Below are 22,793 nucleotides of genomic sequence, written 5' to 3'. Positions count from 1 at the left end.
GGGTCTGTCAAAGTCTGGGGAGGCATCTGCATGGAGGGACACACAGACCTCTACAGGCTAGACAATGGCACCCTGACTGCCATTAGGTGCCGGGATGAAATCCTTGGATCCACTGTCAGCCCCTACAATGGTGCAGTGGGTCCTGGGTTTCTATTGGTGCACGAGAGTGCCCAGCCTCATGTGGTAAGAGTATGTAGCCAGGTCCTGGAGGATGAAGGAATTGATACCATTGAATGGCCTCCACGCTTGCCCGAACTCAATCCAATAGAACACCCCTAGGACATTATGTTTCGGTTCATCCGACACCGCCATGTTGCACCTCAGTCTGTTCAGGAGCTCAGTGATGCCCTGGTCCAGATCTGGGAGGAAATACCCCAGGACACCATCCGTTGTCTCATTAGGAGAATGCCCTGATGCTGTCAGGCATGCATACAAGCACATGGGGGCCATACAAACTACTGAGCACCATTCTGAGTTGCTGCAATGAAATTTCAGCAAAATAGACTAGCCTGCTGCATAATTTTTTCACTTTGATTTTCGGGGTGTCTTTGAATTAAGCCCACTGTAGGTTCATAATTATCATTTCCATCAAACGATCTGGCATTCTTTTGTTCCTAAAACATTACCCAGTCCACATCAGTATAGACAACCAGCATGAGATCCAGCCCCAATCCCATATTATGTGTTTTCAAAGTGTTCCTTTAATTATTTTTGAGCAGTGTATTTTAGGTAGATGGGTTATGAGCCCCCTCTAAGGGTCCATCCAGCAAAAGTGGTATTTTATTAGTGATGCCTAATGAGTGGAATCAGCTCCTGCCATCCTATATGTCTTTAAAATGCCAATATCTCAAACATATTTCTCCCATTATTTCTGGTTCATTTTCTGTACTTGCAAGTTCTGGATGCCCCACCAACACCCACCTTTTTGTGTTCCAGCATCTTCTGTTGTATTTTACTATAATACATGTACAGTAAAAACTACATTTTTAAAATTCAATAGAGAGCCATCAGATCTTTCTATGTATCCTTGTGCAATCATTTACTAGGAAATCCCTTTCTGGAGACTGTAAGGGGAGGATTGGGGACTTGAATAAGATTTGAATAATAAGAATAGGGTATAAAAAGTATAAAATAACAATAACTGTATCACAAATCCTTATTGCTTACATCTATGGATCTGTATCTGTGGATACAGTTATCAGCAGACACCACAAATAATTGACTACTAAGGCGCCAAGATTGCATTAAAACACACACCTTTGCCCTACAAGACCCAAGATGTGAGGTTGATATCACATAAAGGGAATGTTATTCTCACTTATACACCTCTAAAGCTTACTCCCAGCAAAGATTACTCCTAACTCACTGGTCTATGACAATAAAACCCATCATAGCATTCCGGGGCTGTGGTGAGTATCGTCATCCCACAAGATTATATTTTCCCGTATTGTTCTTTGCATTGGGGGAGGACGAAACTGACCACCTAGCATCTGGAAGGATTATCATCCCTCCAGCTTTCGACTTGTATCTATCTTGTTACTTATGGCTAAGATACCTATTTTCAATATCAGTTGGGTGATGCAGCCTATGATACTGCTAGAGTTTGAGTTATGTTACTGACCCTGTTTTTGCTTCAACTGATTTGCCCTCTCAAGGGCAGGCTATTACCAGGGTGGCTCATGCCACCCAGCTTACTCTCATTTAGAGTGGAGTATATTCTTATCATTGTATTTGTTGTTATCTAAGCTATGTACTTAGCTATTACATCTTACTTACACGATGTATGATTACTCTCACTTGTAACTCTTCAATAAACAAATAAACTTCTATTTAAAAACACACCTTTGCTCGCATGCTAAATTCCTAAAAATTTGGGAACCATGGTTTATGTATACCTTCACTGATCTCCCCCTGACAGGTATGGGTCGACTTTAACTGGTGTCTCAGGCGATCTCAGGTCACCACCTTCCCTTTCCCCCCTCCCTTTGCTCTTATCTTCCTTTCTTGACTTCGCTGTTTGTTTTCTCCATTTGATAGGTATATCAGCCCTCATTAGTTGTCTGTAGTTGTCCAGGAAAACTTGCAGGTGGTTTTTGACACATATGTCCTGGCTACTTTGGCAAAATTTGGGGGTTTCCCCCAAAATACATATATGTATTGTCTAAGTTTAATGTGATTATTTATATATTGGCCCTCCCTCCTTGGTTTATACTGTGAGTGGGAATTTATGTTTTTCATGTCTCCAGTCATAGCCCCTGCTTTTGTGGGGAAAAAAAATAGCAAATAAAGAAAAACAATATAGCGTAAACAATTGCGACACCAATCATATTGTAATTGAATGTTATTAAAAATTACCTTTCCTTTTCAATCTGTAATTGCTGGAATTTTCTGAAAATGCAATGCAATATGGCTACCTGGAGCAGTTCTGTACACAGAATGTGTACTGACCACACCCCAGAAACATAATTTCCTGCTTGTGTGATTGGCTCACCAATTTTCCCAGAAGTCTGCCTGTCAGATTTCTGGCATCCCCTGCAACAAAAAATGTCATTTTTGGTGAGATACTCCCAATAGGAACATGTCTAAAGGGATGCAGGCCCAGCAGCTTTTCTCATTAGAGCCCTGCAGCTGCCTCAGCTGATAGAAAATTATGAAACCACTCCCATTTAAACCACTTAGCACAGGGGCACAGAGGAAAAAAACTGTGATTTCTTCAGAATACCAAAAGGTCAGAATCTGCAACAAAGTTCGTTAAAATCCTTGTAATGTACAGAGATCACCCGGAGGGGAATGTTTTTTTCTCAACAAAAGTGGAGTTATGCTTTAATCAAATCCACAAATCCTCAGTGATCCAGTGTAGATCCATTGCTACAGTACATGAGTCATCTGAGTTTGCTTTGAATATTAAAAATTAATTAAATCACATTTTCAGTTTGTGGTGCAAAGATACAGTTTAGTTCAGCTTTTAGTGTTAGTTCACACCGGGAATCATACAGGAATACTTTTATGCATTCCTGTGTGATTCACATGCAGTTCTGTGTGGTTTGATTTCAGCCCATTCATTTTTATTGGGCCAAAATCTCATTGCAATGCACCAAAAGTAGTGCATGCACTAACTTTTTAAACTCACTGTAACTGGATAACATGGTACTTCTGTACCTTGCAATCTGGTGCAGGTGACCACACTGCATTTGGGTTGTCATTACCTTAATATTAACACCCTCTGTAAATTGCAACTGAGGTGCGATTTGAACATAGTGTGGGAAACGCACAGGGAATGCGAGTTTCCTGCACTGTGTTCTGGAGTGAACAGGTCCAAGCGTAGAAGTATTTGAGTCTCTTGGTTTTGCTAAAAGTCCAAATTTTACATCAATGTGCCTTTTAGGCTGGGCTTCCACTAGTGCGACTTCAAAGTCGCGCGTCTTCAATAGCGACTTTGTACTTTGATAAACGCGCGACTTGTGTACGAATTTACAACGACTTGTTGCGGCTACGACTTGTTGCGACTTTGATGTATGCGACTTGCACATAAAAGATTCCTTTTCCTGCTAGTGATGTAATTCCTTTTCCTGCAAGTGATGTAATTTCCTGTTTTGGAATAGTAGTGTATGTTGCAGGAAACATGTTGGCTATGCAGTATGTTGGAGCAGCAGTAATTATGGCTGCTGTAGCAGCTGTTATTGATGAGGAAGAAGAGGACCGGAGAAGGAGAAGGCATCGCTTCTGGATCCATCCTGTCATCTCCCAAAGGGAAGAGAGAGGCCAGTTCAGGATCCTTTATCATGACCTCAGTGCTCATGAAGACAAATTCTTTAATTACACACGGATGTCAATTAAAAGGTCAGAACATATGTTCATGTCAACTCTTTAACAAATATGTCTCTATGTATGTTATTTTTTACATGGATAATGTTGATAAATGCCATATATGTTTTTTTTTTACAGTTTTGATGAATTGTTGGCTCTGCTCTCCACACATCTAGAGAGACAAAACACTAGATTCAGAAGGAGTATTCCGCCCATAGAAAGACTGATTATCACATTGAGGTAAATTTTCCAACCTACTTACCTCCTGAGGCATTTGGAGAGACACATTATCATGTAATTATCATGTAACATATATGTAGTAGTGGTTGTGATTATGTTTGCCATGTTTTTTTCAACAGTGTCTTTCTCCTGCCTATCTTCTTCCTTCATTTCCTCAGGTACCTTCGTCCAAGCCAGTTTATGCATCATTCTAACATTATTTTTTTATTTTTAGGTACCTGGCAACTGGACATACCTTTACAAGTTTACATTATGAGTTCTTGGTTGGCAAAACTACTGCCAGCTATATTATCCATGATACCTGCAGAGCCATCTGGAATGTTCTTAAGGATTTGGTCCTGAAGAAACCCACTACAGAAGACTGGTGCAAGATAGCAGAATATTTCTGGGACCACTGCAATTTTCCAAATTGTGTTGGTGCAATTGACGGAAAACACATTAGAATATTGAAGCCCATTGGCAGTGGAAGTAAATTCTTCAACTACAAAAAATACTTTTCTTTTGTCTTACTAGCAGTGGCTGATGCCAAATACTGTTTTAGCTATGTAGACATAGGTTCGTATGGAAGCAGCTCAGACTCGAGCATATTTGCGAGATCCACATTCGGAAGAATGTTGAGGGAAGATGGACTTCAGCTGCCACCGGACTGTCCACTACCAGGGACAAACGGACCACCACAGCCATTTGTTTTTGTTGGAGATGAGGCTTTCGCTCTCAGTCATCATCTCTTAAGGCCCTATTCAAATCGGTCTCTGACTGTGGAAAAAAGAGTTTTCAACTACCGCTTAACCAGGGCAAGACGAGTTGTTGAATGCGCCTTTGGAATTTTAGCTAACAAGTGGAGGTTCCTGCACACATCTATCAATTTAAAAATGGATAATGCAATATGTGCAGTCAAAGCAGCATGTGTTCTTCACAACTATGTTGCACTTCGTGATGGGTACAATCATGAAGATTGTGGCATGAATGACATGGAGGGTGCAAGTTTGAGTGCCAGTAGGGGCACAAGCAATGGTGCTACTGTGCGTGAGGGATTCACATCCTTTTTCATGTCTGCTGCTGGTTCTGTCCCCTGGCAGCTGGACGCTATTTCATAATGTATCACACGTTCCAACACAGTCCAATTTTGAATAAAATTCTGTTATGTTTTCCTTATATTTCTGTGCAATTATAACCAAAGTCTGCATATTGTTCCAGTTCTAGCTATAATAAAAATACATTGCTTAACCTTCTGTTTTGCTGTTTTCTACTGTAGATATAATTATATAGCATACACACATTATTGACAGTACTATAGAAGCAAAAATAATCCAAACAAAAACCACAGAGTAGAGTAACAAGGTAATTTTTTTTTTTTTTTCAAAATTTAGAAAAAAATAAACTTTTTATAACAACATCACCAATGTTTTGGAGATACCAGCACCAAAACAATGAAAAAATAAATTAACAGGTAAAATGTTAACAACACCAAAAACAAAAAAAATTACAAATCCTGGTATATAATTGGAGATTCAGTGGACCCAGAATGAGAAATATTTGATGGGCCAGATGGGCTTGGGTAATCACTTGCAGATCCCTGACGATATTGCCTTTCCGGGAAAGGCGTAACCTGCATGGGAGCAGGTTGGTAAGGTCTTGGTGTGCCAAGGGTGGAGGCAATAGGGGGCGGTATTGGGTGCAACATGCGGGGCCTGGAGATATTCGGCATGTTGCCATACTCATCGTAGTATGGGCGATTAACTTGGTGCCCATACTGTGAACTTGGTGGTGGTGGTGGTGGTGGGTACTGGTAATTGGGGGGATATGTGTGGTGGGGGGGGGGGGGTTTCCATACATGCTGTAGAGCTTGCCTCCCCAACCACAAAAGATTGGGCGGTTGACATGAGAGCCATCCTTAGTGCATACTTTTTCTCAGGGGGGACCTGCTTGCACATACCCAACAGCACGGTCATGAAAGCAGTGTCATCACACATGCTTTCCTTCATGTGTGCGTTCATTTCCTTCACCACCTTCAGAACCTCCTCCATGGGTTTACCACCCCTAGGATTCGCCCTTGATGAAGACCTTGAGGAAGATCTTCGTGAAGGCCTTTGTTCTGTACTAGGCCCTGGTTCAGCCTCCACCGCAGCAGGAGAATCAATAATGGACAATGGTCTTGATATTACTCCCTCTGATTCCTCACCATCAGGGTCAGGGTCACCAGGGTCTTGGCATCCCTCCTCCTCCTCCTCCTCCTCCGCTGCCGCCTCCTGTGACCCCTCCTGCTGTTCAGAACCAAGTGAGGAGTCTTGCCAGCTTGCTTGGGTTCTGAAATATAATGAATACATTTCAAATTTTAGGAATATTAATATATTTTATATGTCAATTACAGTATCTAAAAAAATGCTGACAACTTACTCTCGCATCTCCAACACCGGCCTTAAAAATTCCAGCTCCTGGGCATGCGCATAAGGGACAATTCTTGAGGACCCAGAACCACTCCTTGCTTCTCGTAATTTTCTGAGATAGCGGTTATAGCAGTCCTTTATGCTTCTCCATCTGGTTTGTAAGGAGTGCACTGAAAAAAAGAAAATAACGGTACTGTACTGTACATATGGGGGCAAGCAGCAATGTGATAAATTGCATATATGAAACACTTACATTTTTCAGTCCGTTCTGTACTTGTAAGACAGTCCCAATTTTCAAAATAGATCCTTGCAATCTCCAGCCATGCTCTCTCCTTCCTCACATGGTCCTTATATAAGGGGTCTCGGGTGTCGTATATTGAGGGGCGAGCTCTGACCAGACGAATGATCTCCTCATTATCATGAGAAGTTCTTTTATTCTTCCTGGATCTTGGCATGCTTGCTGTATATAACACTCTCCTCTCCTCTGCTAACTATGGGAAGTGATGTTCTTGGGAGGTGCAGAGATCATGTGATTTGGGGCGGAACATAACAATAAAAAAAATTTACTGTAAACTTCCGTGCAAATCGCAACGAAGTCGAGACGAAGTCGCGTTCAAAACCGTGTACTGCGACTTCGTTGCGACTTACATTACCTTCTATGAGGGACATATCGCACTAAAGTCGGCCCAAAGTAGTGCAAGAAGCAATTTTGAAGACGCTGCGTCTTGAGTCGCAGCAGTGGAAACGGTCCATATTGAAAACAATGGGTTTTGACTTGTCATGCGACTTGACATGTGTCAAGTCGCACCGCAAGTCGCACTAGTGGAAACCGAGCCTTATACTGTATACTTGTGAAATGTTATCAAAATAGTAAGATTTCATCAGAAATGTAACTTTTTTTCCCCCATGTCACAATGAGCTAGGGCAGAACATATAGGAGACATGTACAAATAAAATTCATATAAAGCCAGGTATGGTATGTACTTGTTCATTTGAGTTACAGACCAGAGCAAAGTGGTTGATTTGCAAATCATGTCAGAGCTTTCCAGCTAAACGTGTGGTTAACCATAATTACAGGCATACATTTCCTATGAATAAATATATATAAATAATGTACATAGTACACTGCACTCCACAAATTATGCCATTAACAACAAATCAAGCAGTAAGGTAAAGGAAATAAACCACAGGTATAAAACAGGGGGAAAGGATTGTGTTCCCCATACAAATTCTTTATGACCTTTTCTAGAGCATGCTTGGAAAGGTACAGAACAAAATATATAATGCAGATAACAAGTGAGGGAATATATAGCGTATGCAGGTATAGGGCAGAATGCAGAATGCTAGGCAATGTACAACGATAGGTACAGATTGTTTAGGGTGAGTTAGGTAATATATAGCGCTTGGGAATGTATTAAGCAGGGTACGGAGTGCATAGAACAAGTGGTGGGACTGTATAGAGCAGTGGTCTCCAAACTGTGGCCCGGGGGCCAGACACAGTCCTTTGTTTGCATTTATCTGGCCCTTGGGACACTATTTCTCCCACTGAAATGAAGCAATGCTGAGGATCTATTACTCCACAAAAGATGGAACATTATTCTTCTCACTGGCACTATAGATGGGGCAGTATTCTCTTCACTGATAGCATTTTCAACTCCCACAAGCCACAGCTCAGCCCCTGTAAGATCTAAAGGGCAGTAAACTGGCCCTTTGTTTAGAAAGTTTGGAGACCCTAGGTAAAGAGCATGCTCTGAAAGGTATAGTGCAGGGTCAAGAATGCTATGCATATAGAAGGCAATGTAAAGAGGCAGGCACAGAATGTGTAAAGCAAGTTAGGGAATTTATAGCACATACAAAGAGGTTTCCAAGCTCAAACTCACCAACCAGCCAGTGACCAACCCCCTTGACCTGTCTAACAATATGCGTTAAGAACAGGGGTTTAGTTTGCACACATTTGCAAATACATGCGTAAGCTACAGGCCCTGTCGAGGCACCCTGTTTTCTGTAGTGCCTAACTCTAACTTCAGTGAGTCTCCCCAAAAAGAGCACATGCATTTAAATTGATAGGCAGAGGTTAGGTGAATGCACAAGGAGCCCATCCCTTTTTAAAGATACAGGGGCACACTGAACACCCAGCACATAGCACTATGGCAATTGAACAGACAAGGATTCACTGCTCAAGGTGGTGTAATTGCCTGATGACTCACACAGGTGCATGCCCCGGCTCGCCTCCGTGAAAACTTGATAAAGGAAAAGGAATTGGCAGCACTCCGGGTTGAGTCAAAATCCAGATTTATTGACTGGACATCCATAGCACTATGGCAGCAAAGATGTCAGTGCATTGCCAAACCAATTGTTTGTAATTTATAGCACATGTTCAGAAATGTATAGAGCAAGTATAGGATGTATAGTACATGCTTGGGAATATATAGAGTAAGGTAAACAGTGCATTAAAAAAGTGGGGGAATGTACAGAGAAAGCTCTGGTAAAAGCATAGAGCAGGCTGCAAAATGCTAGGCAATGCATATATCAAAGTGCAGAATGTAAAAAACAATCTAGGGAATGTATACAGCATGCCTGGGAATGTATAGAGCAAGTAAAGAATGTAGGGCAGTGGTCTACAAACTGCAGCCTTTTGCTTGCTTTTATCTGACACTATTCCTCCTGTTGACACCAACGATGGGACATAATTTATACCACTGACACCAAAAATGGGGGATTATTCCTCCCCCTAATGTAAAGATGGGGCATTCTTTACTCCCACTGATGCCAGGACCATTTTTACTCCTATTGGCCATAGTCGGGTCCCCTAAACTCTGAAGGACAGTAAACTGGCTCTTTTTTTTACAAGATTGAAGGCCCCTGGTATAGAGCATATTAAGAAATATATAGAGCAAGGTACAGAATGTATAAAGCATGATCAGCAATGTATACTCAGAAATGTATAGAGGAAGGTACAGAATATATTTATACAGTTTCCACTGTATCCTGTCATGCTGTAGACATCTTTCCATGTGGCTTAAAGCATCAACATTTTCTGCCTATGAATATCCCCCATTAAACGGAACATTCAAAAGGCTTCCTCATCTGTCTCCCCAACATCAGGACACCCGGACATCGTCCCCACCCTTGAGAGCTACCAACCCTCTTCCCGGCTCCCAATGGACCCCTTTTAGATCTCTTGGACCAGTCAGCTGGGATATACGATGTGCCTTTTGACCCTCTCCTATCTTGTGAGTGCAATCTTTTCACTTGTTTTTATTTACCCTTACTAAATAGATACACTTAGATGGTCGCGCCTTCTTTTTATTTATTCTTTAGTACACAAGAGGAACCCAATATCCTCAATAGAAGGGCTGCAAACAAGTGAACAGATACTCATGGAACTTTCTCCTAATAGATTTGTTTGGACGATAGAGTTATTCAGCCACTCTCCGGCTGCGCTAAAGGTTTTTTGTTATTGTTTTTTACAGAATATATAGAGCAAGCTAGGGAATATATAAAGAAAGGTACATAATTTACAGCAAATGTCACGTTAGGGAATGTATAGAGCATACTCAGGGATGTAAGAAGGATGGTACAGAATGTAAAAAAGCATGCATGGGAATGTATAGAGCAATGTACAGAATGTATAGAACAGGCTAGGGAATGTATAGAGCATGCTCGGGAATGTATAGAGAAATGTACTGAATGTATAGAACAGGCTAGGGAATGTATAGAGCATGCTCGGGAATGTATAGAGAAATGTACTGAATGTATAGAACAGGCTAGGGAATGTATAGCGCATGCTCGGGAATGTATAGAGAAATGTACTGAATGTATAGAACAGGCTAGGGAATGTATAGAGCATGCTCGGGAATGTATAGAGAAATGTACTGAATGTATAGAACAGGCTAGGGAATGTATAGAGCATGCTCGGGAATGTATAGAGCAAGGTACAGAATGTTGAGTGCAAGCTAAGGAATATTCAAATGCAACATTAAACATATATCATTTTTATAAATCTGTTACAAAATGTTTTTGTGGCTTTCAAAATACTACTACACAAAGAAAAAGTAATCATTATTCAAAGAACAGATTTTGACATTTGTTAGCATTACTACTTCTTCACGATTCTCCTTGCAGGGTTGCTGTTGTTGATGTTTATTTCAGTAACGTCAAATATGGTCAGCAGAGCAGAAGTATTAACTTTAGACATGACAAAGAAGCTTAACATACCTTAGCACTACAGATTAAGTGCTTAGTTGAAGATGTCACCCCAGATGTGGCCTTCAACACTCAGACTTTTGCCTGGTAACACAGTAATCACATATACAGTATCACAAGTCTGATAAGGATTATGTGAAGAAAGGGCTCAGTGTTTAGCTGTCATCTTACACGCTAAATTGCAATATAGTAAACATATTTTTCAGAACAAAAGAATAATTTGAATGACAATTGTTATTTTAAAACATTTTATTGTGTGTTGTCATTTAAAGAAAAAAAAAGGATTTACAGGGATAAAAGATGTTTCTGATCTATATGTATAATTTTCAGGTACCCCTTTTAGTATATTCAGCATTTCACTTATCTGCCCCATGTAAGCCCTCCTTGTATATTAATGCATTGTTAAGTTGGCCATGAACATGTATACACTATGAATACATACTGCCCATATCACACAGTGAGGCATCTTCTGGTTCTTTTCCAAGTTCTTTCAATGCTTTATTCAGGTTGTTCAGTGAGGCAAGTCTTCTTGCAGGTATACAGGATTCCTGATACGTGTGATAGTGCCGGACCAATAGAAGGGAAAATGTGTTCCGATGGATATACCGTAAAGGGATTTTTCATTCATACAAGTAGATCCATGATTGAAATATAGTATAGGTAGACCCTATTCTATTTTTTGTGCTATCAAGAGATATTAGAATTTATCAAGCCTTAAAGGATAAGTTCAACTTTCAGAACAAGTGGCATATTCCATCCTTATTTTTGGGTTAAACATGTATATGTTCCAGCTCCTGCAGCCTCTCTCCCTCCCTGTGATAGTGGACAGGGGATCCTCTCCCCGCACCCGCTGTCCCACACAGCCAAATCATGCATTCACCGTTTCCTGTGAATGGATAGACTACAGCTACTGACAGCCACTGTGGCTGATGGCTTGCAGTTCTGAATAGACTGAGAGGGCGCTCATGAGTGCTCTCGTAGTTCATTCACAAGCCCTGAAGCTTGTAAACAGTCAGCCAATACAGAGGTTTAAGCCTCGTACACACGCACCGATTGTTGGCCGTAAATTTTCGGCCAACGTCCGATCGGCCGATTGTCGGCTTGTTAGTATGATGCTTCCGACAACCGACTGCGACTTTTCGGCCGAACAAAATCTGGTGTGCATGCTATAAAATTTTTGTTGGCCGTCAACAGAACAGCCGATTGTTCCTCAGTCAGTACAGATTTCGGCATACAAAAATCAGATGAGCAAGACTGGGCATGCTCAGAGAAGAAAAAACACACGGAAAGTAAACCATCACGTGACATCACTTCTGAAGTTGGTTGTTGTTGGCCGAAAAAATTTGTGTGCAGTCTAGAGCACATTTCAACCAACACAACAACACTGGACAAAAGAAGGCCGATCGGTCGACCAACAATCGGTGCGTGTGTACGAGGCTTTAAGCTGAAAGCTACAGGGCTTGTCTGCAGAAGCTTGACATTGCACCCTTATTCCACTGATCACAGGTGCAATGCTTTTCAGGCTCCTTCAGAAAAAAAATAAGAAATGTAAATTTTTTTCTGCAAAAAATGGACATTTATCATTTTTTCTTAAAAGGTGAACTTATACTTTAACCACTTGCCCACCGCCATCGCATATATACTACGGCGGGCTGGCTCGGCTGCGCAAATCGCTGTATCTGTACGACGATCCGCGGTATCGCTCCTGGGGGTGAGGGTGCGCCGCCAGCGGCATGTTTCTGCCCCCCACTAGGCAGCGGGGATGCCTATCCACGGGATCGGCAGCACCGATTGCTGCCGGGCACCCGCGATCACTCCACGCTGAGAGAGAACACCGGTCAGCTGTTGTAATCTCTCTCTCTCTGTAAACTCTCTCTCTGAAATGATCACAGAGTGCCTGTGACCCTTCTATATAGGAACACAGATCTCTGTGGTCATTTCACAATTCCCTCTCCCCACAGTTAGAAAACACTCCCCTAAGCTCACAATTAACCCTTTGATCACCCCTAGGTTAACCCCTTCCCTACCAGTGTAATTTTTACAGTAACAGTGCGTATTTTTAGCACTGATTACTGTAGTAATGTCACTGGTCCCCCCAAAAGTGTCAAAAATGTCATTAGGGGTCCAATCTGTCTGCCGCAATGTCGCAGTCCTGCTAAAAATTGCAGATCGCCGCCATTACTAGTTAAAAATAAATAAATAAATAAAAATTACATAAATCTTTCTAGTTTGTAGACGCGCAAACCAGTCAAAATATGCTTATTGGGATATTATTTACCAAAAATATGTAGCAGAATACAAATTGGCCTAAAAGGATGAAAAAAAAAGATTTTTAAATTTTTCTTCTGGGCAATGTTATATAGCAGAAAGTGAAAAATATAGTTTTTTTGTTCAGAATTGTTGCTCATTTTTTTGTTTATAGCGCAAAAAATAAAAATTTCAAAGGTGATCAAATACCACGTGGGAAAAAAAGGACATCAATTTTATTTAGGTACAGTGTCGCACAACCGCGCAATAGTCCGTTAAAATAATTCAGTGCCAAATCGCAAAAAAATGGCCTGGTCATTAAGGGGGCAAATCCTACTGGTCCAGAACTGGTTAACACATGTCCCTTGATGCATTCTGTTGTGATTTTATTAACATCAACTGCTGAAACCCTGGGAAAGAGGAATGCCCCCCCCCCCCCCTGAAATGCATTGGCTGTATTTATTTTTCTTAGCCATTAAACATTTCAAAAAGTCCTTCAAGTGAGATTAACTTTTGTACCAGGCACTCCTCCATACACATCCAAGATCCAAGAATTTGCAGTGATACAGAAGGAAATTATCGCCCTGAAAACGTTTTTATGTAAGATACTTTAGCACCCCTCTGAAATCCCAAAGGCAGGATAGCACCTCCAGAGGCCAGAGGCAGGCTAGCATTTCACCCCAGGGCTGAGACCATGGCTAAAATAGGGAGGCAGAGAAAAGATACTTGGCACCTGTCATTTTTGTCTTTTTAAAGTTTTATTGCAAAACAGTTAAGGAGGTAGGGTTAGGGTGGTGTTGCGGCTGCACAGAGAAGTGCAGGATCTGAAGGAGTAGTTCTGCCCTCCTCTCTGCTGCGGACTTCTGAGAAGGGGGGGGGGTGAGTGGGAAAAGATGGAGGAGTAAAGGATCTTGCAAAGGAGTTCTGTCTTCTCTGCTGCCAACTACTGAGACAAGGTGGGGGCAGAGACAAGGGGGTGCCGCAGCTGCAGGAGAGGTGCGAGGGCCACATAAAATGGCCTGGGGGGCCGCATTTGAACCGAGGACCTTGTGTTTGACACCTGTGCCATAGAAGATCACTTGCAGACTCCAGATTCAGATCAATCTCCAGTTTTACAGTGTCAAAATCTTTAAGCTGACATGGCAACACTGTAAATACTTTCCCAAATGTCAGAGCATCCTCAAAATGAGTCACCAGGCCCTTCTGAGAGACCAGCCTTTTTCCTAGCTCTTTCCAGCAAGGAGCCTCCCCTGGGTCTCCTCTTAGGCACCGCTTCCAGCAAACCAGGCAGGACAGCTTCAGGACCACTCCAGCACACATTTGGCCCAAAACAGGCTGTTGGGCTTAACAGCAGAGCTCCATCCAGCAGTACTTCCCTATGCTAAGTGAGAGGGCACATTGCCTGTCCCAAATATTTACATGCTTTCCCAGCATGCACCAGTGGCATAAACCTCCTACTGGATTGACTGAAGGAAATATAAACATTCATAACTTAGTTTTGTTTGTGAAATCTCATTATAAGACCATTGATACCAGTGACACCTACTGGTGACAGTGAGAAATCACAAGCCAATTTAAAGCGGAGTTCCAGCCATTTACTCACCTGTCCAACGGTCCAGCGATGCGGCCGCCGGAAGCCTCGATCCTCTCCCTCGGCGCCGGCATCACTGCTGTGGGCACCCGGCTGTTACAGTTTGCGGCTTCACAGCCGGGTACCCACTGCGCATGCGCGAGTCGCGCTGCGCGCCGTGATTGGCCGGCAATCTTCTGGGACCTCTGACGTGTCCCAGAAGATTGCAGGGAGGGAGGGGGAGAGGAGAACTTCCGCTCAGGGCGCCGCGGCGCTCCGAGCGGAAGTGGGAGCGGGTACCTGTCAAAACTAGGTACCCGCTCCCCCCCCCAAAAAATGACATGCCAAATGTGGCATGTCGGGGGGTCAGGACTCCCTAAAGCGGAAGTTCCACTTTTGGGTGGAACTCCGCTTTAAGCTTAGGGAAAAACCAGGTGAAAAACTTTACAATCATTTTGAGCTAACTATAGCGCAGCTAAAAACAAAACTGACATAGTATGCACTGTTTAGGACAAGTGCTCTACAATACATTTGTAGTATATTTTTCTTCCTCATGTTCAAAAGAAATCTTTAAACACTTACCGACTGCCCGCCGCAGTTGTATGTCGGTACTTTGACGCTAAATACCAAGGTTATGGCAGCAGATAGCTGCCATGACCCCAGTATTTTTTAAAATGGCGGGTAATCGGCTTTCAGGTAAGGGTGGTCCCAGCGGCGTATTTGCCGCGGGATCACACTTACGGTGTGGCGGAAGAGGTGCCCCCCTCCTGCCTCGCCCCGGCCGTTTTCCCTGCTTACCAGACCCGCCGGCAGCAGGGAAAATGACCGGCTTAAAGAGGCGATTTTTTTTTTAAACCCCCTTTTTTTTTTTGTGTCCTTGTGAGGTCTGAGGACTTTTTGACCCCAGATCTCACAATAAAGAGGTCCTGTCATGGCTATTTCTATTGCAAGGAATGTTTACATTAAATAGGTATAAAAATTATCAAATTAAAAAAAAAAAGTGTAAAAAATAAAAATAATTAATAAAATAAATAGCGAAAAAAATAAAAAATAAAAGTGCCCGTTAGCTCGCACGAAGAAGCAAATGCATACATAAGTCCCGCCCACATATGTAAACGGTGTTCAAACCACGCATGTGAGGTATCGCCGCGATCGTTAGAGCAAGAGCAATAATTTGAGCCCCAGACCCCCTCTGTAACTCTAAGCTGGTAACCTATAAAAAAAATTTAAATGTCGCCTATGGGGATTTTTAAGTACCAAAGTTTGTCGCCATTCCGCGAGCGTGCACAATTTTGAAGCATGACATGTTGAGTATCTATTTACTCAGCGTAACATTATCTTTCTTATTATAGAAAAAATTGGGCTAACTTTACTGTTTTCTTATTTTTTAATTAAAAAAAGTGAATTTTTTTTTTTAAAAATTGCGTATGGAATTCAGCTGCGCAAATACGGTGTGATAAAAAATATTGCAACAATCTCTATTTTATTCTATAGGGTCTCTGAAAAAAATATATAGAATGTTTGGAGGTTCTAAGTAGTTTTCTAGCAAAAAAAAAAACAGATTTTAGCTTGTAAACACCAAGTGTCAAAAATAGGCCTGGTGGGTAAGTGGTTACCTGATGAAATATGAAGGGTGCAATTACTAAAATCTCTGTCTGCCTTTTATGCTTCCTCTTTGGCTTCAATAAGTTTACATTGAAGACACTGACCCAGAACAATCGTGCAGCTCAGGAGTTACGATTTTTCTCCAACTTTTGTGATATGCAAATTTCTTTGGGTCAAGGCCTGTTTACGTGTTTCACTAGCTGGTGCATTTCATTATGAATGTTACCTAACACACCTTCTACTAAGGTTGCATTGCAAATTTTCAGTCAGCTGTGCGATGGGCAAGCAGTTCAAATAAATAGGCTGTTCTAATGTTAAGCACTTTAAAGTATGAATCAACATGAGTTTAATGCACTGCAGTGACAAGGCTGGTGTGAATGTGGGGAATACTCCCATAAAAAAAAACAATACCAATGGCTCACCCTATTTATGCTCCAGAGCTGCCAAATGTATCAACCTCCCTTGTCCAGTGCCAGTCCTTTTCCATGCTGAATGTCTCTCAGCATCATACAAATCTCTTCCTGTAAGCTCTGGGTATCAAGGACACAGAATTTACCAGAAAAAAGACCCAAAGGAATGGGTTAACTGATCTCCCAAGGCTCAAGGGCATGTACCCCTGCGGATATTGCAATATATGTAAGTTTGTGGATAAATCAAATTCCTTTACGGACTCTAGTGGTGTAAAAATGTATGAAATAACATCTTTCATTAACTGTGGCACTTCACGCCTATTATACCTAATTGAATGTTCGTGTCACAAACTGTACCTCGGAAAAACTAAGAGGCAACTTCAGGTAAGAATAGGGGAGCATCTCAAAAGTATCCGCCTAAAAGAGGAAACACCCCTAGGATTACACTTTGCCGAAAAACACAACGGCAACCCGAAAGGATTAAAAGTAAAAGGATTCTGGGCATTAAATATATCTCCCAGAAGGTGCTTTTACGGGAAGAAAAAGCCTGGATTTTTAGGTTACATACCTTATCTCCAGTAGGACTCAACACTGAGATGAGTCTCAAAATATTCTTGGAACCTTAGTGATTACTCCCCCTTTCTCTGAGTCAATCTGTCTCTTTTTAGGATTTTTTTTCCTGAATTAAATAGCATAAATATTAAGGTTTCCCCTCCTCTTCTCCTTTTGATAGCCTTTTAAATTCTAGTCTGTACTAGGTACATTATGCAGGCACCGATACTAGGATATGTTCCTAGCAATATGCTCCAATAAGTACGCAATCTTTTTCTGGGGTAGGGACTTTTGTGGTCCTCCTTAGCCCTGTAAGTTTGTTTACAGTTTCTCTGTGCTTCCTCTGTGTGTATATTTTCAAACAACCATGGGTCAAGTTTTTGGATTGCATTTTGGTATAAAAGTGTAATTAAATTTGGTCCAGGGATATTATTATTAATTGTTAATTTTCAGCATTATAGAATATGAGTATGCCCATTTGAATATTGCCTCACAATGCCTTGATAGGCCAGAGGCCTTCTGCGTCTTTATATGTGTGTTATATATTTTTTTTAATTACCAGCAAATGGTTGCTCTGAATTGTTATAGTATCCTTGCACTCTTATTTTTAACATTCCGTAATGTGTACTGTAATATCCTTGAGGCACCACTAGATGGCTCATGACATGATACCCGCAAGAGTTTCTGACCTGGAGCCTAATTTGAGTGATTGAGCGCCAGGGTAAAAAAACGAAGACCGGCGGGCATCATGACGTCCAGAAGAAGCGTGCGCCACGCACGCGAAATGTGTTGACGTCACGCACCACGTCCCGCCCACCAACGTGGCGGTACGACGGGAGTGTATCTGCACCCACAGAGCGACAGGGATCTGCCGAAGCAGGCAATTTGAGCAGCAACCATCACTTCACATCCATCGGATACTAGAGATAAACAACAGGTACCGAACTGACCCTTGGCAACAATGAGATGGACCGGTAAGATTGTTCTTTATTTTTCCCATGGGGGATGCCTGTAATGCCTTTGAGGTTGTAATCAGCTTACCCGTATAGAGACTTTCTCTTAATTGGATCATCTACATGTATAGCCATCCGGTGACCTGTTGAATGCTTTTCATCGCTCTGTTATACTCAGCCTGCATTTTGTGATCCTCCCAGCTACCCGCTCATCTACCCGATGTACTAACAATTACGAATATGAATGCCTGTTATGTTTTCCGCTTGTTGTGCCTACCTAATTAGTCTCCACCTCAATATAAGACTAATCCTAAAAAGGGACGATTTTCCAGCCCACTACACGGCTACACAGGGCCATCTACTGCTCTGTCATTGTGATTCACACCCCTCCAAGATAGGAGTTCTATCCAATTTCTTTCTCTATAGACTTGAGCTAAGTCACGAATCAAGGATCTAGACGTGTCCTCTGACAGATATTCATTCCATGGACGTTTGCAGTGGCTGAGCCCTATAACCACAGCTGTCAATATTACAGCATTCTCTTTTGAGGTGCCCCTAGTGGGTTTTTAGCAGTCATAGGTAATAGGCATGCCAGCACCTATCCTTTGAGCAGGTTGAAGTGACCTATAGTCGGGTGTCGACTGGTCACTCCTTACTTTGGATATTGTGCCTTTCTGGGTGTGGTTGGTGGGTGGGATGGTGGCGTGTGGATTGTTTTGTACGGTGTGTCATCTGGATGCCCTTACGGGCCCTCAAGGTCCAATTGCATCCTATTAGTATGCGATTCTTATTCTTATTGTTTTGGAAATTAATAAAGTTGTTTTTGTCCTGTATTTAGCTACCAATAAAGGTTATTTTGTACTTTAACCTGAGTTGAGCCTCACTTCAATGCAGCCATTCTGAGGCGATCTATTTGACCACCTCTACCCCCTCCCCTTTTTTATCTTGTCTATTTAGGTTGCTGAGGCTCCCCTGCAAAAATTTTTAGCCGTTAGGTAAAGTTGGATGATACATCTCTCAGTCATATTACCTGAGGGAGAATTATTCTCATACCGACTCTCTTTTTTCTTACATATCATGGACACATCCCATGGGGAAGGATCATCAAGAACAAGAGAATGCTGCACTGATGCACTGGACTAATGTCATCATGTCAGCACTGCTCTTTGTAGTATTGAGGACTGTCTACAAATGCAGGACCAAGAAGACCCCAAGCAACACATGACCATGACCTCAGGAAAAAATCAATAATAGATGGAGGGTGAAAACTGGGGTTGAGACACATTTACAACTGGAATTAGGTTTTAATTACTGTGGAGGTTTAAAGGTTGCCACAAAATACCAACTCCCCCTTCACCCGACAGCCTGGCTGCCTGAGAATGAATATATACTTTTTCTAACCCAATGGCTTTCAGATGGCAAGCATAATTTATTCCCCTTCCTGCAAGCCCAGCATATTAAGGACATATCCCTGGGGTATGTGTCATAAAGCTGCCCCACACTCACAGGAAGATGGTGCAAAAAACTGCACTGATGTCAGTGTTCCTGCTTGGCTTTCTGTAACATTGAGCCCACTGATGTTCAGAATTGGAACTAGGCTTTAATTATTTTAAACATTCACAGGACCAACCTATTATGCCCTACATGCCCGCCAGAGCCTACTGTGGTAGACCGGGACTCTCTCCGGGCACCCACTATGCCCTCCCCTGCCCTGTCCCTTCCCCTCCTTCTAGTTCCCTCCTTACCCCCCTCACTCCCCCCCCCTCTTTCCCCGTCACTCTCTACAGCTCTGTACCTACTCTGTGTACCCACTGTGACTGGGCCCCTTACCCAGGTTATACTTGAGTCCACAACTATACCCTGCAATCTTGCCCACTCCTAAATCTTGTGGTTATCCTATGTTATTGATGTTACTGTTGCACCACGCTTTAACCAATTTTATTGTTACCTGCTTATTTTTTATAATGTGTTTCTTATGTGTTTTTTGAGAACTGTCCATACCCTCTGTATACCATATGACAATATTCTCTTGTACCACTTTTCACTTTTCTCAAATAAAATTGTTTGAAAAGAAACATTTACAGGATTCCACAGAATATCATCGCCCCCTTAACCACTATGACACAGCCAGTCTGGGGGTAATATGATTACTCTAACCCCCCAGCTTTACCTTTTTCCTAAAACAATATTCACTCATGGTGGCCAAACAGATCTACAAAAGGCAAGGTGAACATACACTTAAGAATGGAATATATTGTGTATACTTTTTCTTTTTGTATTACCATTTGCATGAAAACAAACATTTTTACACATGTTGTTCTTTTTAATAAGGTAAATATATTTTATATTTTATATATATTTTTCAATTTCATAGGCAGCCAGCAGTTGGAGCTCTGGGTTCCTCTTCATATGTTTTCCTGTTTCTCCTTATTTTCAGTTGAAAATAGAAACATGTTTACCTAAATCAAGCAGAAAGTCACACAAATGAATGTGTCAAAATATTGGCTACTTAAACACCCCCCGCTCACCGCCACCCAAAGATTCAATCGAAGCCAGCATCTGAAAGGAAACACATTTCACAATGCAATCTCCTACAAAACCCACAGTGCTCTGTGAATCCTGTGTCAAGGGTGCATCCTGCATGAAATGTTCATTTGTAAAGCAAAGATTGTGTGTATATAGTGAAAACAGATCTAAACATAAGTTTGAATACTGCACACAAAAATATATTCAATTCAACCCAAACCATTATAGTTTCTATTGAATAAGAAAAGCATGCAAGGATTAGTGATAGAAAGCTAAACCAGTGTAAATAAATTAGCCTTGCTGTATAATATATATATATATATATATATATATATATATATATATATATATATATATATATATATAAAACACCTCACCCAATTAAATACTAATATATATATATATATATATATATATATATATATACAGTGCCTTGCGAAAGTATTAGGCCCCCTTGAACTTTTCGACCTTTTGCCACATTTCAGGCTTCAAACATAAAGATATAAAATTGTAATTTTTTGTGAAGAATCAACAAGTGGGACACAATCATGAAGTGAAGTGAAATTTATTGGATATTTCAAAATTTGTTAACAAATAAAAAACTGGAAAAATTGGGCGTGCAAAATTATTCAGCCCCTTTACTTTCAGTACAGAAAACTCTCTCCAGAAGTTCAGTGAGGATCTCTGAATGATCCAATGTTGACCTAAATGACTAATGATGATAAATAGAATCCACCTGTGTGTAATCAAGTCTCCGTATAAATGCACCTGCACTGTGATAGTCTCAGAGATCCGTTTAAAGCACAGAGAGCATCATGAAGAACAAGGAACACACCAGACAGGTCCAAGATACTGTTGTGGAGAATTTTAAAGCCGTATTTGGATACAAAAAGATTTCCCAAGCTTTAAACATCCCAAGGAGCACTGTGCAAGCGATAATATTGAAATGGAAGGAGTATCAGACCACTGCAAATCTACGAAGACCTGGCCGTCCCTCTAAACTTTCAGCTCATACAAGGAGAAGACTGATCAGAGATGCAGCCAAGAGGCCCATGATTACTCTGGATGAACTGCTGAGATCTACAGCTGAGGTGAGAGACTCTGTCCATAGGACAACAATCAGTTGTATACTGCACAAATCTGGCCTTTATGGAAGAGTGGCAAGAAGAAAGCCATTTCTTAAAGATATCCATAAAAAGTGTCGTTTAAAGTTTGCCGCAAGCCACCTGGGAGACACACCAAACATGTGGAAGAAGGTCCTCTGGTCAGATGAAACCAAAATCAAACCTTTTGGCAACAATGCAAAACGTTATGTTTTGAACCCTGAACACACCATCCCCACTGTCAAACATGGTGGTGGCAGCATCATGGTTTGGGCCTGCTTTTCTTCAGCCGGGACAGGGAAGATGGTTAAAATTGATGGGAAGATGGATGGAGCCAAATACAGGACCATTCTGGAAGAAAACCTGATGGAGTCTGCAAAAGACCTGAGACGGAGATTTGTCTTCCAACAAGACAATGATCCAAAACATAAAGCAAAATCTACATTGGAATGGTTCACTAATAAACATCCAGGTGTTAGAATGGCAGAGTCAAAGTCCAGACCTAAAACCAATCGAGAATCTGTGGAAAGAACTGAAAACTGCTGTTCACAAATGCTCTCCATCCAACCTCACTGAGCTCGAGCTGTTTTGCAAGGAGGAATGGGAAAAAATTTCAGTCTCTCGATGTGCAAAACTGATAGAGACATACCTAAAGCGACTTACAGCTGTAATCGCAGCAAAAGGTAGCGCTACAAAGTATTAACTTAAGGGGGCTGAATAATTTTGCACGCCCAATTTTTCAGTTTTTTATTTGTTAAAAAAGTTTGAAATATCCAATAAATTTCGTTCCACTTCATGATTGTGTCCCACTTGTTGATTCTTCACAAAAAATGACAGTTTTATATCTTTATGTTTGAAGCCTGAAATGTGGCAAAAGGTCGAAAAGTTCATGGGGGCTGAATACTTTCGCAAAGCACTGAATATATATATATATATATATATATATATATATATATATATATATATATATAGAGATAGATAGAGAGAGAGAGTAAATATTAGTATATTTATAGAGGGATATAGTATAAATATTAGTATATACATATAGAGTAAAATAATATATATATATATATATATATATATATATATATATATATATATATACTGTATATAGAGAGAGAGTAAAATTTTATATATATATATATATATATATATATATATATATTTTTTTTTTTTTTTTTTTTGTA

The sequence above is a fragment of the Pelophylax lessonae genome (assembly GCF_965119305.1).
Source record: "Pelophylax lessonae genome assembly, chromosome: 5".
Taxonomy (NCBI): domain Eukaryota; kingdom Metazoa; phylum Chordata; class Amphibia; order Anura; family Ranidae; genus Pelophylax; species Pelophylax lessonae.
This window is presented reverse-complemented; position numbering follows the sequence as displayed.